Genomic DNA, 17524 nt, shown 5'->3' with positions numbered 1-17524 from the left:
GGGGTCGTATTAAAACGCTCTGACGCAGGAAATGAAATCATGAGGGAAGTGGATGTGGTAATGAGTGTGTGTGTGTGTGTGTGTGTGTGTGTGTGTGTGTGTGTGTGTGTGTGTTTTGACTTCACAGACAACAGTAGCTGCTGCTGCTTTCATTAGAAAATCTCTCTCAGTGTAAAAGGCTCCAGAGACCCAGTGAGTGAGTGAGTGTGTGAGAGAAGTGGAAATGAAAATATTTGCAAAGCTGAACAAGAGGACGGATCAGTTTCAGTTTGAGCTCCAGACTCTTTCATTCAGCTTCAGTGTGAAACGACCGAGCTGTTCGCCGTTCAGACCGACTCCTCCTGATCAAAGACCGGTCTTTAATTAGAGCCCGAGACAACTGGACGGTATTTATAGTGAAGGGCTGCTGCTGCTGCTGCTGCTGCTGCTGCTGCTGATGTTTAGTTATTATACGGCACAAACTCCAGAAGCCGTTTTTTGATGAGGATGAGTGAAAATACAGTGAAAACATCGACTTCCTGGATTAACAAGATGATAAAGACTGAAGCTGCGTCTCAGTTTAGCGTAGACGTCCACCAGAAAGACGGTTTCCTCCCTGGACACTGTGGACCAGGAGGAGGAGGAGGAGGAGGAGGAGGAGGAGGAGCTCCAGTCAGCAGCTCCACAGACCAGACGATTGTATCAAGAAATTACTTCAATTAAAACCGGAAGAAAAAAAAAGCAAAAGACACAGAGATAGAAAAGGGGTTTTAAAATGATTTCTAATTTAAAGAGATAGTTCAACATTTTGGCAAATTGGCCCATTGCCATAATCCCTATAGTCATAGCAGTAGGTTTGTTACCTTTAATTGTCGGTGCATGTTGTTTTTAGAACGGCGGAGCAGAGCCGTGAGCTGCTCAGAGCTACGCTACGGAGGCTAATGGGATTTCTTGGTTTCCCTCATCAAATACACAATCCAACAACTCCAAAACGCTCTGGTGGACAAGTTGTGACCTGCACATTCACCACGCTATGAGATAATAACACAACGTTACCAGACAGAGTTGTTTTAGAGGCAAATACAGAGACTGCTTGCCGAGAAACTGTCCCTGAAGGCAACGCGCATCAGCGGTTTTGCATGAATTTATCTCTAAAACAACTCTGTCTCATAACATTATGTTATTATCTCATAGCGTGGTGAATGTGCAGGTCACAACTTGTCCACCAGAGCGTTTTGGAGTTGTTGGATTGTGTATTTGATGAGTTTGATGAGGGAAACCAAGAAATCCCATTAGCCTCCGTAGCGTAGCTCTGAGCAGCTCACGGCTCTGCTCCACCGTTCTAAAATCAGCTTGCACCGACAATTAAAGGTAACAAACCTACTGCTATGACTATAGGGATTATGGCAATGGGCCAATTTGCCAAAATGTTGAACTATCCCTTTAATATTTTCACCATCATAATCTCCAAGCGGATTGAAATGCATTGTGGGAACTGAGACGCAGCATGCTAACGGCTGCTATAAGACACTAAAGGAGAGGTGCAGCAGTGGCTGATGGGAACAGTCAGTGTTTTCTTACAGGAACAGTTTGTTCAGTTGCTGTTTTGTGGAGATATTTTAAACTCTCACCACCACCAGAGTCACGAGGGGTTCGTCCTCCCGGGACCACGAGTCCAAACACGGAGCGTCTGCAGAGACGAGTCGGTCCGGACCTAAATGAAACACAAAGATCTGCTGAAGATCTTCACCACAAAAAAACAAAACATCTAATTTTACTCTTTGAAGCCTCGTTTTTATGTAACGACGAGTCTCTTCTCATGACCTTTAATTTGTTACTTTGGTCAGTGAAAAACTTTAATTATCTGAAGTTATTTTGATACGAAACCACCAGAGGGAACTCATTTAGAGAACAAGGCTGTGATTTTTATTTTTTTTCTCCATTGAATAACAATAATATTGATTATTATTGATTATGTCATGTTTCAGCTGTTGAACATCTGGCCTCTTGTTTATCCAGGTGTTTATCCGACAGTGGATCGGAGGCGAATTAGTCGTGTTGTTATTGATTATTGATCCACCACGTGTGACTGGAGCTACATGCAGGTCAATGATCCTTTTTAATGGGGTTTCTCACCCCCCCTTCTCCTCCTCACCCCAGTTTTCCCTCATTTGCTCCCTCTTTGTTTTATCCTCCGTCTCTTTGTCCTCTCCTCTCTTCATCTTTTCTCCCCTCTTTTTTTTGGGAACTTTATTGCCTTTATGCACATTAACAGGCAATTAACATCACAAAGGAAAACAAATCAAAACATCTTGAGATTGGGTCTCATCTGTAACACAAATAGCACTGTAAACTAAAGGGTATTGCACATATTTTATCTGGTTCCGTATTCCAAAAAAAAGGGATATTTTAGATAATAATAATAGTGTATAAGAGTCTTAAGCGATATAATCGGTAACTGGGGTCCACCTTTTCATAATTTTCTCCCCTCTTTCTGCCTGTTGCCTACTTTCATCCCCCCCCCCTCCCTCTCCTCTCCTCCCTCCCTCCCTCCCAGTGTCCGGGTCAGAGCCCAGGGGACCAGGTCCAGTCTCGCACATGTACATGGGGGACTGCATAGTTCACTCAGCGGGGAGCTTCTCGCCGGCCGAGGCCACGATGTTATAATGAGCTTTGAGAAAGGCGGAGGGGGGCTGTTGAGGGGTGAAGATGCCACATTGGCTGTTACCCCTCACCCTCCTCACCCCTCCCTGCCTCCCCCACTTTCCCCTGGTTAAAGGAGATTAATTAAAAGCTCACTCGCTCCCTCTCTTATCAGTGAGAGTTGAACACTTACTGTAAGCCTCCAGGGGGGACGGCTCAGCGCCAGGCCGGGTGGGCAGGGGGAAAGGGGGGAGTGGGGGAGGGGGGAGGCGACGGGTGAGGGGAAGGGGAGAGAAGGGGGAGAGAGGGGGGAGAAGGGGGCGTGGAGCCTCCGGGAACGATGCTAATTCCAGCCAGTGGGACGGAGGAACGGCTGCGGAGGAATTACTGCCGGTGGCGCCGTGCGTTTCATCGCTGATTATCTCTGCAACGCTGTCTAGGAAGAGATCGCGCTCGCAGACGGTCGCTCCGCCTGTCAGTCACACTTTCACACTCACAACACGCTTTATTTTCTCCTTCTTCTTCTACGTCTGCTTCTTCTTTCTACTGCGTCTTGCTGCTGCTTCTTCTGAGTTTCACCTGAAGCCACAAACACTCTGAATTAAATCCTCGACCTACAATAAGTCAACACTGATGAATATGGAGATTATTTGTCAAAGAGGTTCCAACAAAGTTAAATATTCAGCTACGCTCTCATTTTTTTTCTTCCCCCCTCTCGTCTGCATTTTAAACAATGGAGGGGGAAAAAAAAATAGCAAGAATCAGCAAAAACTATAAATATTATAATAATTATTAATAATTATGATGTTTTTCACTTTTTTGGGGTGGGGAGGCGGAGCGACTTTCTGCTTACGAGGGCATGCATGCATATTTATAATTACAATAACATTAACCCTGAATCTTCAACTCAACACTGGATTATTTCAGGGGAAAGTCTTGATTTTATATATGAAAGATGAATCCTATTGACTCTGGTGACCTTTGGTGACCTTTGCATGTAATGAACTAACTAATCCAACTGTGGGCTACCCAGAGCCTGGACTCTTTTAAAACCTATTCACAAAGGCCTATGAATGCTGATACGAACATGTGACACTAGTTTTTGCTTATAACTTTGTAGCACTCTGAGATCTTATTGATGAAAAGTGCATTAGAAATAAAATGTATTATTATTATTATCAAACTAAATATGTGACAAAATAATAATTAAATAGATAAATATGAGTGTAAATCAAGTTTTTAAGCTTCAGTATCAGTCAGTGTTGGTCACTGAAAACAGAACTTGGTCAATTTATATAATAAGACAGATGTTGAACAATAATGAAAATATAAAATGTTCAGTATCAGTTTATAAAGTTGAGTCTTGTAATGTTTTTGTGTGTGTGTGTGTGTGTGTGTGTGTGTGTTGCAGGTTGCAGCCGTTCATCACCGGACAGCCCAACAAGAAGCTGGCTGTGGAGACGGTGAGTCACACACCGCTCATCTTCATCTTCCTCCTCCTCCTCCTCCTCATCGTCACCACATCTGCTCTTCGTCTCCGTCACTCTCTCTTTCTCTCTCTCTCACTCTGTTTTGTCTCCTCTCTCACTCACTCACTCGGCCCGTCGCTGCACTTACCGGGCGTGCACACAGAAACACTCAGACAGATAAACTTCCTCCTGGCTCTCAAAACACTCACACACACACTGTCTCAGACTTAAACACACACACACACACACACTCATCATTACTGGTATTCAGTTCACTGCATCTTCAGAGCTGCTACACATGATGTCATTTCTGGAAAACAGCAGCACTTATCACGCCAAAAAAAAGAAGAAAAAAAGTCATCTTTATCGTCCAGACTGTGACAGACAGACCCTCAGAGCTTCATTTCCTGGTTTCTGCCTCAGGAGCAGTTTCCTCCTTCTTCACCTTCAGGCTCAGTTCGTCTTCACCTCCAGGATGAAACTCTTTTATCTCTGTCACCTTCTTCTCACCTGCTGCTTCCATGGTCCATGTCTCATAGGGACTTTAGGACTTTAGAGGAGGTGAAGTTTGTTCTCATAGATCTGTTGTCTCCAGATGTTCCAGAGGTTGTTGTGTATTATTGTATGCAATGCATCATAGTTTAGGTCTTCAACAAGGTTTTTTTGAAGGAAGAAACTTGGTCAGTCTTGTCATTTTTGATGTAGATGTCACAACTTTGGTGTTTTTTTGTTTTGATTTCCCGCCAAATTAAGAGAAAACAAGATGGCGTGTGACCAAAACTTGATAAAATGCACCTACAGGACAGTTTTGGCCTCATGATGTCTTCAGTTTACACTCGGGTCAAACTGATTTGTCAACCTTTTATAAATCAGTGAGCAGGTCAGCTTCAGTATCTTGATTTTAATCATAAACACAGAGATGAATGAATGTGTCTATATTTGTTTATACGGTAAAAGCTTTGGACATTATAAGAGTCCATTGAGATCATCACAGTGATGATTTAACCTGGAAACACAAATACCTAGAGCCTAAAGTCTTAAAATCTGACTTTTATTATTCTATGTTTTCCTTATGATTAACAAATCCAGTGAAAAGACTAAAAGTGTCCCTCCTCCTCCTCTGTAACTCTCAGCTCGTTGGTTCCTACTGAAGATATAAAACAGAGTCACGTCACGTGTCAGGAGCTGTTAAAAACAACAGAAGGTCTTGAATCTTATTTATTCTCTTCTATAGCAGCAACATTTCTTATTATTCAGTCAATTAACACCTACGAACTGCAATGAAGCTGCAGGAAGCGACTGTTTAAGCTACTGTAAAAGTCTAAGTCTAAGGGCCTATAGGTCACATTAATTGATAAATTATATCTATAATTATTATTATGCAATGTGGGGGAAGTGATAGAAAGGTCGATAGTTTATGTGCGTAATAAAAATTTGTAGGTTTTATCGTCGTGCCACTGAGTTTCTGTGACCCGTTACCTAAAAAAGGTCATAAATGTAACAAGCGAATGAATCTTTACGACAGAGAAATAAGATACGTCGGGTTTGGGTTTTGTTCGTGCGATTTGTTGACAGTCAGAAATCTTTTATCTGTGTTTTAAAATAGTATTAAACACCCTCGGCAGCAGCAGCAGCAGCAGCAGCCCGGAGGTTTCCTGTCTCCACATAATAAAGCAGTAACAGTAACAGACAGAGTGTAACTCCCCCGTCGCTCTCGGCCATTAAAAGCTGATTGCAGATTGCTGGGATCTCCTGCAGAGCGGACGGAGGATAAATAAATCTGAGCTCAGGCCATGTGAGAGGTGAAGTGAAGCTCTCCACTGCCTTTGTTTGCCCGTCCCTTATTACTCGCCCTCCTCCCTCCTCCTCCAGGCCCTAAAAACTCAGGCTCTTAAAATAAATACGGCCTTAAACTTGGACATAAAAACGTCTTAAAAAGCACTTTCCCAGCTTTTTTTTTTTTTTTTTTTCTGCCACCCTGCAGTGATGGGTTAGCTGCTGTTGGCCCGTCGCCAGCTTTCCAATGAATCCGGAAAGAGAGAAAGAAGGTTAGTGGTACAGTGTGTGTCCTATCTGCTTCACCAAACCCAGTTAGGCTTCGTGTCTTTGAAGAGTTAATTTGCGGACGTCCTCATTCTGCACATTTATAGCTTCACAGCTCTCGCAGTCATCTTCAAGGAGAACGAGGCCACTCTCTGCAGCTCCCTGTCGTAATTTGATTTTTTTTTTTTTTTTTTTTTTTAATAGGACCAGAAATTCAATCACAGGTTGATCTGCAGGATCTGAAAGTTTCAAATCCAACTCTCTGTTTCTATATGTGCACTTTTTTTTTGTTATCCCATATTCATCTTCTCCTGCTGCTGCTGATTTATTTCTCTCTTCATTCGTTGTAGCAAGTTCAGGTTTAGACGGAGACATGATGGACCAGAACTACAAGTCTGTGCATGTTAGAAGTTACAAGTTTTCATTTTTGTATTTTTAATTTCAAATATTTAGGGTCAGATCTGGATGAGTTGTTGGATGGATGAATCCGGTTGCAACAACAAACCTTTTGATTTTCTATCTGCTCTGCTTTGCACCGTCTTCTCCATGAGTATTCATGGGTATTTTAGAGTTTTATAGAAACATCTGCAAGTCTAAATTGATGGATGAATGAAATAAACAGTTGAAATTAAACTGATGGTTGAAACAGATCGATGCCATCGATGATTCAATGGGAACAAACTCTGTGTGTTTAGACTGAACCGCCTCCTCTTCACTCATGAAGCGTCCAAGTAAATGTGGTGAAGTCACTGAGTCTGAAAACATGAGTGTGACAACACAACCTCCACAGTTTGCATGTGGAAATGTTGCTTAGTAAATAAACCGTACAGTAGCTGCAGCTGCAACTGCAACATATGACAGCGTCACTGTAGCTTTAAGAAACATTTGCAAAGATGAAAAACTCTGTTCTCTGGTGTTATAAAGTCACAAATTTGCAGGAAAAATTCTAATTTACAAGAAAAAAACAAGTCAAATTTACAAATTAAAAAACCTCATAAATTGTACAAGAATCGATCGATAATCTACAAACCTCATTTGACTATGTAAACTCACCTGATGGAGCCAAGTGTATTGAATTTGTGGCTTTATAATCTAAGGAACATTAAGTTTGTTTGTTGTTCCTGTAAACTTGTGAGTTTAGTTTTGGAAGTTCTCAGCTTTAAACTTTTTACCTCTTTCTCTCTTCCAGCTGGTGTTTTTTTAACCTGCAGCGTCTAACACGTCATCGTAGAAACATGTGAAGTTGTAAACGTGGAAATTTCATCCAGGAAACTTTCAGCAGTGAAAATCAGGAAACAAGAAATCAGCTGATTGATCGTTTAAACCATCAGCAAACTACTCAATGTTTCCGACTGAACTTGAGGATTTAATGGAGATTAAATAGAAATAGTTTAATTTAACATTACTCATCATGTGATGTCGTTTCAATCACTAGTGCGCTGCAGTGTGAAACCGGTTGTGTTGGATCTTGTGCTTGAACAGTGAAGCAGCTTCGGGGTCGTTAAATTATCCAGGACACGGTTTTTAACGAGAGGTCGAGGAAGTTGGAGGGAGAAAAACTTTGAAGGGAATTTACAGTGAGAAAAACTCTTCTGCCTTTGTTCTTTTCTTCTTTTTCTTTTCTCTCTCTCTCTCCTCCGCCGGCTGTCCTCTCCTCTACCCTAATTCCTCCTCTTCTGTTTCTCCTCCTTCCTCTCTCACATTCCTTCCCATCCTCCTCCTCCTCCTCCTCTTCCTCCTCAGTCTTTGTCTCCCTCTCCATCATGTGCTGTTGGCAGCTCTGAATGGCGGCGCTCGGGGAGCTCAGGCTCTGTCAACCAGGAAGAAAACATTGCCACGAGGGGCCGGGTCAACAAGGCTTGTTACTTAGCAACCCCCCTCGCCTCCCCCTGGGAACTGGAGGCGAGCGGCCGTTGCCATTGGCTGAAGCTGCTCCCCTCTCTCTCCCTCTCTCCCCTGTTATGTAATGTTGCCGTTTCATTGCAGCGACGGGATTGAAAAGAGAGGTGTGTGTGTGTGTGTGTGTGTGTGTGTGTGTGTGTGTGTGTGTGTGTGTGTGTGTGTGTGTGTGTGTGTGTGTGTGTGTGTGTGTGTGTGTGTGTGTGTGTGTGTGTGTGTGTGTGTGTGTGTGTGTGTGTGTGTGTGTGTGTGTGTGTGTGTGTGTGTGTGTCGCTCGCTGTGAGTCTTTAGTGACCCAGCAATTAGTCTGAGCCGAGCCGAGGGAGGAAATGATGAGTTTACAAGACAGAAGGAGAAACCGGTTGATTTCTGCCAAGAGGAAAGTGGTCCAGCTGTTGTCGGCCGCCCTCGCTGCCTCCCTTTAATAAAAAAACAACACAACAAAACAACACAACAACGCACTCACACACGGAGAGAGAGAAAGAGTGTGAGGCCGAGAGGTCGAGGCCGGTGGAGGCAGCAGCAGACGGTGCATTTAGGGGATGTGGGGATTTTCACAGAGGCTTAGAAATCTGAAAGAGAGCGATGAGGTCACAGAGGGGGAAGAGAGAGGGGGAGGAAAGGGGGGAGAGAGGGGCTGTGAACCGCAGACAGTCGCTCTGGTGATGCAGCTGTAGTCTGATTATGCAAACAGTCGTCCTGGCAACCCGACGGCCGAGTCCGTGTGAAGTTTGGACTCTCAGAGACGTCGTCAGACCGTCCGTCGGGGGGCCGGTGTTTCCAGGTCGTCACGGTGAAATTCCTCTGAGCTCATTTTATTTAGTGAGAAACTGCAGGGATACGTTTAAAAAAAAAAGGTCAAAGGTCGCGGTGGTTCACGTTGATCTTCATCACACGATCCTGTGTCTCAAACTGTTTGTTGATTATTTTATTTAGGTTGAATCGTTGCAGCTCAGGGTTCATTTCTGTGTCTTTAAGGTGAAATTTTAGCCCCGCCCACTTGAAAAATTAACAATATGGAGGCAATTTAATGACTCCTCAGAGCTCTTACAGTATGTGACAATAAGTTGTTAACGCAGGTTCTGTTTATTGACCTGTTGACCTTTAAACCGTCATGTTTTTATTGGATGTGCATTTAGAGCAAATAAACGTGACTAATTTGCCGCTAATCGTGATTTACTATCGACGCTTAATGGGATTAATCAGGATTAAATACTTCCATCAATTACTGTAACTACCCTAATGTATATAATAGCTATATGATGTGCAGCAACAGTAGCTATAGAAATAGAAAAACCTAAATACCAGGAAACAAAACATTTAGAAACATCTTATTTGTATATGTTTAATTTGAAAAAGAAAAAAAAAACAGAGTTTGGCTGCTGTGGATTTATAGAGACATATCAGATCCAAAGACAGTAGAAACACTGGTTACAGGACCAGTGAATCATTTATATGAAGAATATTCACATTTAACCCTCCTGTTGTCTTTCTGGGTCAAATTGACCCAATCTGGTCCCTTCCTCCATCCTTCTTTCTTTCCTTCCTTCCTTCCTTCCTCTTTTGATCCAACTGACCTGATCTGTTCCCTCCCTCCATCTTTATTTCCTTCTTTTTTCCCCCTTCCTTCTTTCCACAATCCTTTTCCCCTTCCTTCCTTCCCTTCTTCCTTCCTTGAACGAATCTGTTCCCTCCCTCCATCTTTCTTTCCTTCCTTCTTTGCCTTCATCCTTACTTCTTCTTTCCTTTTTGACCCAATTGATCCAATCTGTTCCCACTCTCTTTCTATCTTTCCTTCCTTTCCCCCTTCCTTCTTTCCTCCCATCTTTCCCTTTGTCCTTCCCACCTTCCTTCCTTGACCCCGGAGAACAACAGGAGGGTTTTAACTTGATCAAGATCAGAAGATTACGGCTCCATTTCCAAACTCGCAGTGTCAGGAAACATCCATGGATTGACTGGTTGGATCAATAAACAGCAGATTTTGTCTCTGTGGCGACTGTTTTACTGATGATTAGTTAAATTACGTTAATCCTGTCGGAGCAGGACGAGGTCACGACCCCTTCGAAAAAAAAAAGTGGAAAAAAGTCGTCATGTCATTAAAAAAGCTCAAAGAAACCTGAGCTCCAACTCTCACATGTCGACATTCTCACACCCATAAAAAAAAAGAAAAAAAAAGAAACCTGCTGTGTTTCCTCTGACTCTTTAACGAGCAGTTTTCTCGTTACACGACTGTCTGAGAGTGTAAACACTCCACAGTTTGAGTATCTGTGTGTTTGTACAGAAACATTATCTGTGTATAAATACGAGCGGTAATAGCTCCTACCGCCACCTCCTCCTCTCCTCCTCCTCCTCCTCTCACGCAGCCGTCATCTTGACCCATTTAATAGCTCTCACCTCCTAATTAGTCTGGAGCACCGTGTTTATGCTGTTATGCTTCCCCTTTTAATTATAATTTTTTCTTTTTTTATATTATTATTTCTTCACATTACCGCCCTGTGTTCGCCGGGCAGTTAATGAGGCGTCCAGCTCCTGTGATGAGGAGCCTCTTTACAGCCTGGTGAGGTGAAAGTCAGCGGGGGGTGGGGAGGAAACCAGAGGACGAAGTGGAGGAGGAAGAAAGAAGGAGGGAAAAAGGAGGTTTTTGTGGTTGATATTTATACAGCAGTGCTCTCGCTGTATAATCGTCGGCTATTTATCAAAGTCTGAGGGAAGTGAGGGAAACGAGGGAGAGGAGGACGTGGGGAGAATAAAAGGAGAAATAAAAAATAAAGCGAGGTGGGAGGAAAAGGAAGGACGGAGGGAGGAATGAAAGGAAAATTGGAGGGAGAGACGGCAGGAAGAGGAGGAGGAGAGGCCCCAGCAGGGACTCCAACAGGCTGTTGCTGAGGAGAACAGAAATATCTCTCCGTCACACTGAGGACCCTCCACCTGCTTCTCCTCCTGCTTTATAATTAGCCCCGGCTGAAGGGAAAGTGATAACACAACCTGAAGACGACGGGTTTCCTCTGCAAAACACCACGGTTTTCTATTTTGCTCCGAAGCAGACGAGAAATCTGAATGAAAGTTTAATTTTAGAGTTCCTCATAAAAAAAATAAAATAAAAAAACACACCAAAATATCCTCCATACAGCCCACCGGTGCAGCAGCAGCTCTGTATTTGGCTTCTCGGATGAAAGAAAGTAAATAAAAAAACCCAGATTGAAGCAGCTGAGCAGCGGTTTCCTAAACCGGAGGGAAATCTCTCTCTGTCTCTCTGTATTAAAACAGACACAGTCGTCACCGAGTTCAGGAAAAACAAAAGCCTGGTCAACAGGTCAGAGAGTGAACCAGACCGGACAAACTCAAACAAACACAGAGCAGGAAAATCATCAACATCATCTGATAAAAAACAACTGTAAAATGTGACTGTAGGGAGCAGGAGGTGAAATAAATTAAGGTTTGTTAGCAGCCTCCTCCTCAGGTATTGGGAGTTTGGAAAAACTTGAGCACGGGGAGCATCCAGTTTCCAAAAAATGTGTGAAATTTTATTTTATAAAGCCAAAAAACCATAAAGAAAATATTTCCAAAGCATAACCTCAGTTAATATATCAGAATTACTATTAGTTCATCAGAAGAAAAAACAAAGAACAAGAACAGCAAAAGCAATTAGCCAAACATTAGCCTAGCCTAGCCTAGCCTAGCCTAGCGCTCCTCCTGTCAGTCCAACAGCTCAGAGATTTTAGTATCGATGATTTGTTAGGGCGTCGCCATAAAACCATAAAATTTCTTTTGTGGTTTCTTCTGTTTTGCTTTTCCAAAGGAAGACAGATGTTACAGTAGCAAAAAATTACCTCAGTTTGACTTTAAAACCAGAAACCTCTCCTTCTGTGTGTGTGTTTTTCTTACAGAGCATCACAGCGTCTCAGTTGTAGTCGACCTTGGACCTTCTTTTTGGATATAAAACATCATCGCTTCATTAGTTTTATCCCGTTTGTCCTGTTTGTATTCTGGTGTTAGGACCAATTAACGTGTTGGTTTCTGACCTTTAACCGCTGAAGTCAAAGTGAACCGTTTGAACCATACTGTATGTGAGGAAGAAAAAAATCCTCGGGGCGTCACTGAGAATAAACCGTAGCCGTGACGACAGGTTGTTGTTGTGAAGTGGAAGAGCAGCAGGTGACTGTGGAATAATCCACAGTTTGTTTGTTTAGTTTAGTAACTTATATATAGATATAGAGACAGGAAATGGAGAATTAGCAGCGTCACCGTGGCGATGACGTTTGGCTCAAATCGTTTCCACTGCTGGAAACTGCCCCGCCCCCTCTGTGCCCCCCTCCGCCTCTGTCCTCTGCACATTTTTATTGAACCAGCTGTTTATTTTCTCCTGCTGCTGCCAACATTTCCTCCTGTTTCCCATATATATATATTTTTCAATCAAATACGTCTCTTTTATCATCTCCCATCATGCACCTAGGGAAGACGGCCTGGGGAGGGGGAGGAAAGTCGTCATATTCATGCGTGAACCTGTGACAGCTCAACTGAGACAATGCAAATGGGCTGAACTGAACTAAATGCAACAAAAAAACACAGTGCTCTAATTATATTTCTGCCCTCACCCCTTCATTTTTAATTTCTGAGGCTTGAAGGAGGAAGTTTGGGCCCGAGGCTCCGGTTAACTCCTGACCCTGACTTTACGAGGCGGCGGCGGCGCTGCACTCGAACACTGCGGGCTTTGAGAAAGTGTAATAATGTGATGTCAGATAATAAAGGTTGTGGTTACGCTCTGATGCTGCATTTAGTCGTGTGTGGAGAGATGCTGCAGAAGATGAAATATTTCCTCACTCGAGTCACACCTGCCCTGCAGCAGCTCCCACCAACACACACACACACACACACACACACACACACACACACACACACCAACACACACTATCACATACACACACACACTGTTTATTATTTTCTATCATTTTAAAGGAAGTGGGGCAGATGAGATCACATCGAGCTTAGATTTCCCCGGAGGCCGAGAGCCGACCTCACGTGTCTAACGCAGAGGAAAAATATTAAAAAGTACCAAACGACGCAACAAACCTGACGACTGTGTTTCCTGTTTGCTCAGGTTGCCAACTCCAACCCCGTGCCGGTGCCCGTGGGAAACCCCGCCAGCACGGCGCAGGTGGTGGCGGCGGTGGTGGAGAGCGGGCCGGTGGTGTACGACGACGCGGCCGCCGACGAGGAAGAGGAGGAGGAGGACGAGCCGTGTGTGAGCGCCATGGCACTGATGGGAAACAACGGTCAGTTCACACAAACTAAAAACATCAAAGCGTGACATTAAACCTGATTTTCCATGTCCCTCTGTCAGCAGAGAAAATCACTTTTCTACTATTCTTCAACTCACTTTAGTTTGAATGGAGCTAAAAAGTCTGAAAATGTCAATTATTTTACTTCATAAACAGTGATCAGAGTCAGACACGGCTTCAAATAGTCAATTTATTTGTGTTAGGTTTATAAAAAACCTGCAAATTAAGACAAATATGAACTTCAAATCTGTACTGACAATAAAACACATCAGTGATTCAGTATAAAAAATTATGTCTTGTCTTTTAACTGATGAGCAGCAGTGAAACAAAAATACTTGGTGTGAAATATAAACATGGTGAACTTGAGATAAAAATAAAGATAAAGTAAAAATAAGGAGTAGTAGGAGAGGTTTCTCAGCAACAACAAATATTTTTCCTGTCATTAAAAAAACAGCTGCTCTCTGTTTCTCACTGATTCTCTAAAAGTCTCCACACAAAGTTAAACTGAGTTGAAGTCGAGTTCAGATCATTTTCTACGCAGGTTCTTGAACTTAAAAGAAACTGATTCTCCTTCGACTCTTGAGACTTGATGAGTGAAACTCTTTCATTTCTTCTCAGCTCAGTTTTCACTTGAGTTTCATCGAGTCGACTGCGGTGGCGGCGGCGGACGTCTCAGCTCTCCGTCGGCTCTCAGTGCCACACAGTGTGAAGAAGCTGGAGTCAGTGTTTTAATGACCAAGCTGCTCGGGGGGAGGATAGTGGGGGGGAGGTAGGAGGGGGGGGGTCACTGTGGCTCTGTGTCGCTTTGTTTTAATGAGCCGACGCTCAGATTGAGTTTCTCCTCTTCACGTCTCTGGCTGTTAAAACTTTAAGTCCCTGCTCTGCCGCTGTAAAACGTCCTGAGCTACTTAATTGATTCCTGTAGGGCAGCTCTTTGTTTATACTCCGACTCCTCCCCCGAGAGGTCAAAGGTCAGGGTCGGGCTCCGGGCAGCACCTCTGGAGCTGGGGGTCGACGGTCGAGCAGGACGATGGATGCTGGATGGTGGTCGTCTCGGTTACAGTGACACTTTTCACATTTTACAGTTCTCACAACTCACGGCGTCTCTGACCGTCAGGGTTGCAACTTTTTTATTATTATTTTACAATCTGAGTGTTTTTATTTTCCTCCAGCGACACCAGACATCCAATAAAACCAGTTTTCTTTCAACACTGGTACCACAGTGATGCCAAAATGTTCCTTTAATCAACACATTGTCTATTTTTCAAAATGAAAAATAAGTATATGCAAAAATTAGATGAAACAAACAAAAACATAACTGATTTAAAAGTAAATTTCCTCAAATGAAGTTCAGTTAATGAATCAGAGGAGTTTTTATGGAACAGCAGGATCTGCAGCGTTAAGAGCCGACTTCTTCTTTATGATCTTGTGTTTTTTATTTTTAAATGTAGTATATCTAAAATGTATTTTAGCTCAAAGCTGCAAACAACAGAACTTTGTCTGAAATTACACTTTAAACCATAAAACACATCTGGTAAAAGAGCTAAAACAAGATGAAAACACTGGAGTCTGATCCTCCGGCTGAACTCACTCAGCACAAACCGTCAGTATTAATTAAAGGGATAGTTCACCCAAATTTAAAATTTCACTCATTATCTACTCACCCTCATGTCGACTAAGGGCTGGGAGAAGTTTCAGAGTCCTCCGTGCCTTCTCTGAGTTACAGCGGGGCTCCGTGCAGCACTGCATGTCCATATGACGGTAGCGAACGGAGCTCACTTTTCTTCGTCCAAAAAGACACACCAAAAAACATCCAAATACCTCTATACTGCTCGTCTGTAATGTCCCTCTTGTATTGAAGCCCCAACATGAGAAATTGTTCCGAAAAAAAAAAAAAAAAAGTCCATAGCTTGTTTGTAGCGGAAGCTCCCAGCACTGCTCTTCCCAGTTCGTTGCACTGACGCCGGCGCAAATCATGTGAGATTTGGACAAGTACAATACAGTACAATAGGCACAAGAGGGACATTACAGACGAGCTGTGTGGAGGTATTTGGATGTTTTTTGGTGTGTCTTTTTGGACGAAGAAAAGTGAGCTCCGTTCGCTACCGTCATATGGACATGCAGTGCTGCACGGAGCCCCGCTGTAACTCAGAGAAGGCACGGAGGACTCTGAAACTTCTCCCAGTCCTTAGTCGACATGAGGGTGAGTAGATAATGGGTGAAATTTGAATTTGGGGTGAACCCTTTAATAATCGGTGTGAAAATGTAAAGCCTGCCCACTCCTGATCAGTATTGAACTCCTCCTCTTCAGATTACGGCTGTGACGGAGACTACGACGATGGATTCTAGCAGAGACCTGAGTCTCCATCACCTCCTGCTCCTCCTGCCTCATCACTACCTGAACCAGATGTGTTTACTACCAGGGAGGACACTACTACACAGCAGCGATGCCAAGAGGAGGAAATGGGACAGATGTCTCCTTTGGCATCACATCTGGACGCTGGATGAAGTGGAGACGGGATCATACAGAGAGAGAGAGACAGTCGGAGGTTTCCCAGTAAACACAGCAGCACATAAAAAGACATTTAATAACACGTAAGACAACTCTCGAGAGTGTTTACTGTGAGGACAGATGCGTCTCCTCTTGATGGTTTAATGCAGAAAAAGCCGAACGTCGAACAAAAATGCAAAACATCCTCATCCTTAAACTTGCACTTTGCCTCATAACCGTGACACTCGAGTACTTACCGGTGCGTGTGTGTGACTTTAACTACTTCCTGTTTGTGCTTCTGTGCTACGCTGCCTCTCAGAAACTGACATGTACTGACCAACAAGCATCTATTAATTAATCAGGTAGCGCCGGATCAATTGTCACTATCAACTATTCCTCTGTCGTCCATATTTATTAATGCCTTAGGTGACGAGTGGACAGACTCTCACCGTCTGCTCCTCTGAAGCCAAAGTTGAACAATGTTGTTGCCTTTGAACAGTTTTTTCCAGGTTTTGTGCCAGATGGTATCAGATCCAAACTTTTGGTTTTAGTAGAACAAAGTTTCAAGTTGATGATGATGTTGGATTAGCTTTTATTTTTCTGTTTATTTGCTTTAGGGTTTTTCTTTATTGTTCTGTGATGGAGCTGATGCTTTATGGTTAATTTAATGAGCTTGATGAGCTTGTGTTATTTGATGTAATGTTAATTATTCTTTTAGGGGTTTAAAAGCCAGGATGTAAATACTTTCTCTGCGGTGTGTTATATTTTCCACATGGATGAGATGGAGCCCGATCAGAGAATCGATCTGTTTTCTATTTAAGCTTTTATGATTTTTGTGTTTGGGAGAAGAAGAAGAAAAAAAAAACACTTAGTTTGGAGGAGATTGTGGCCTTTTCACTGTGTCAGTATTTAGCGAGGCGTGTTGACGGCCTCGGTGCTGCTGCTGCTGCTGCTACGAGTCCTGATGTTACATCTGTACAGTGTTGTGTGAATTTGCTGCTACAGTAAAGATCTCACTAAATAGCAAAACAAGAGTTTCCTCCTTCATTTAGTGTTTTTGAGAAGAAACGTGTCCATGTCTTAAAGCTTCTCACATCACGTCTGTCCTCATCATGTTGCTATAGTTAGCAACCGTCATGGAAACTGGCACTAGCGTTTAAAGACACTTACCTACTGTACCAGTCTAGAAGATATGATAGTAGTGGAATTGTAGGACGAAGTTAATGAGAATCATATATTTTGGAGAAAAAAAAACAATGAAATATGCAAGAAAATAAGACTAAAACTTGAAAGTTTACAAGGAAGAAACTCACGAAATTGCAAATAAAACGTACACATTTACAAGACTAATACCCCAAGAAAAGCAAAAAAAAAAAAAAAAGGTAAGAAGAAAACCTCAAAAAATTGGGGAAAAAACAAAAATTTACCTGAAAAAAATCTCACAAAATTGCATAAGAATCTCACAAAAATTGCAGTAGAAAAACTCACAAATCTACAAGAAAAATACCCCCCAAAACTCAGAAATGTGTGAGAAAAAAACTCAAATTTGGGAAAATAAAAATTTAAAAATTTGCCGCAGCCTTGCTCAGAGGACATGTTATAACTGTGTCTTATAAAGTCAACAGTAGCTGATGCTACAATCTCAGCCTGATGAGGATCCACATTCAGCAGCAGAGGTTTCTTTCTGTGACCTGCGTTCAGGTTTTTCCTGTGAAGTTTTA

At 42.8% G+C, this 17524-nt stretch overlaps 1 long non-coding RNA gene across 1 annotated transcript; it reads left to right on the top strand.

The window, feature by feature from the left end:
• The first annotated feature begins 4039 nt into the window (after positions 1-4039).
• Positions 4040-16738, top strand: LOC311006196. The gene is made up of 3 exons (XR_014596375.1): positions 4040-4085; positions 13132-13306; positions 15624-16738. It is a non-coding gene; the product is annotated as an uncharacterized lncRNA (long non-coding RNA).
• Positions 16739-17524: the final 786 nt, after the last annotated feature.

The sequence above is a fragment of the Trachurus trachurus genome, assembly GCF_905171665.1.
Source record: "Trachurus trachurus genome assembly, chromosome: 22".
Classification (NCBI taxonomy): domain Eukaryota; kingdom Metazoa; phylum Chordata; class Actinopteri; order Carangiformes; family Carangidae; genus Trachurus; species Trachurus trachurus.
Note: the sequence above shows the minus strand (reverse complement) of the source record. Positions and strands in the feature narration are given on the sequence as shown.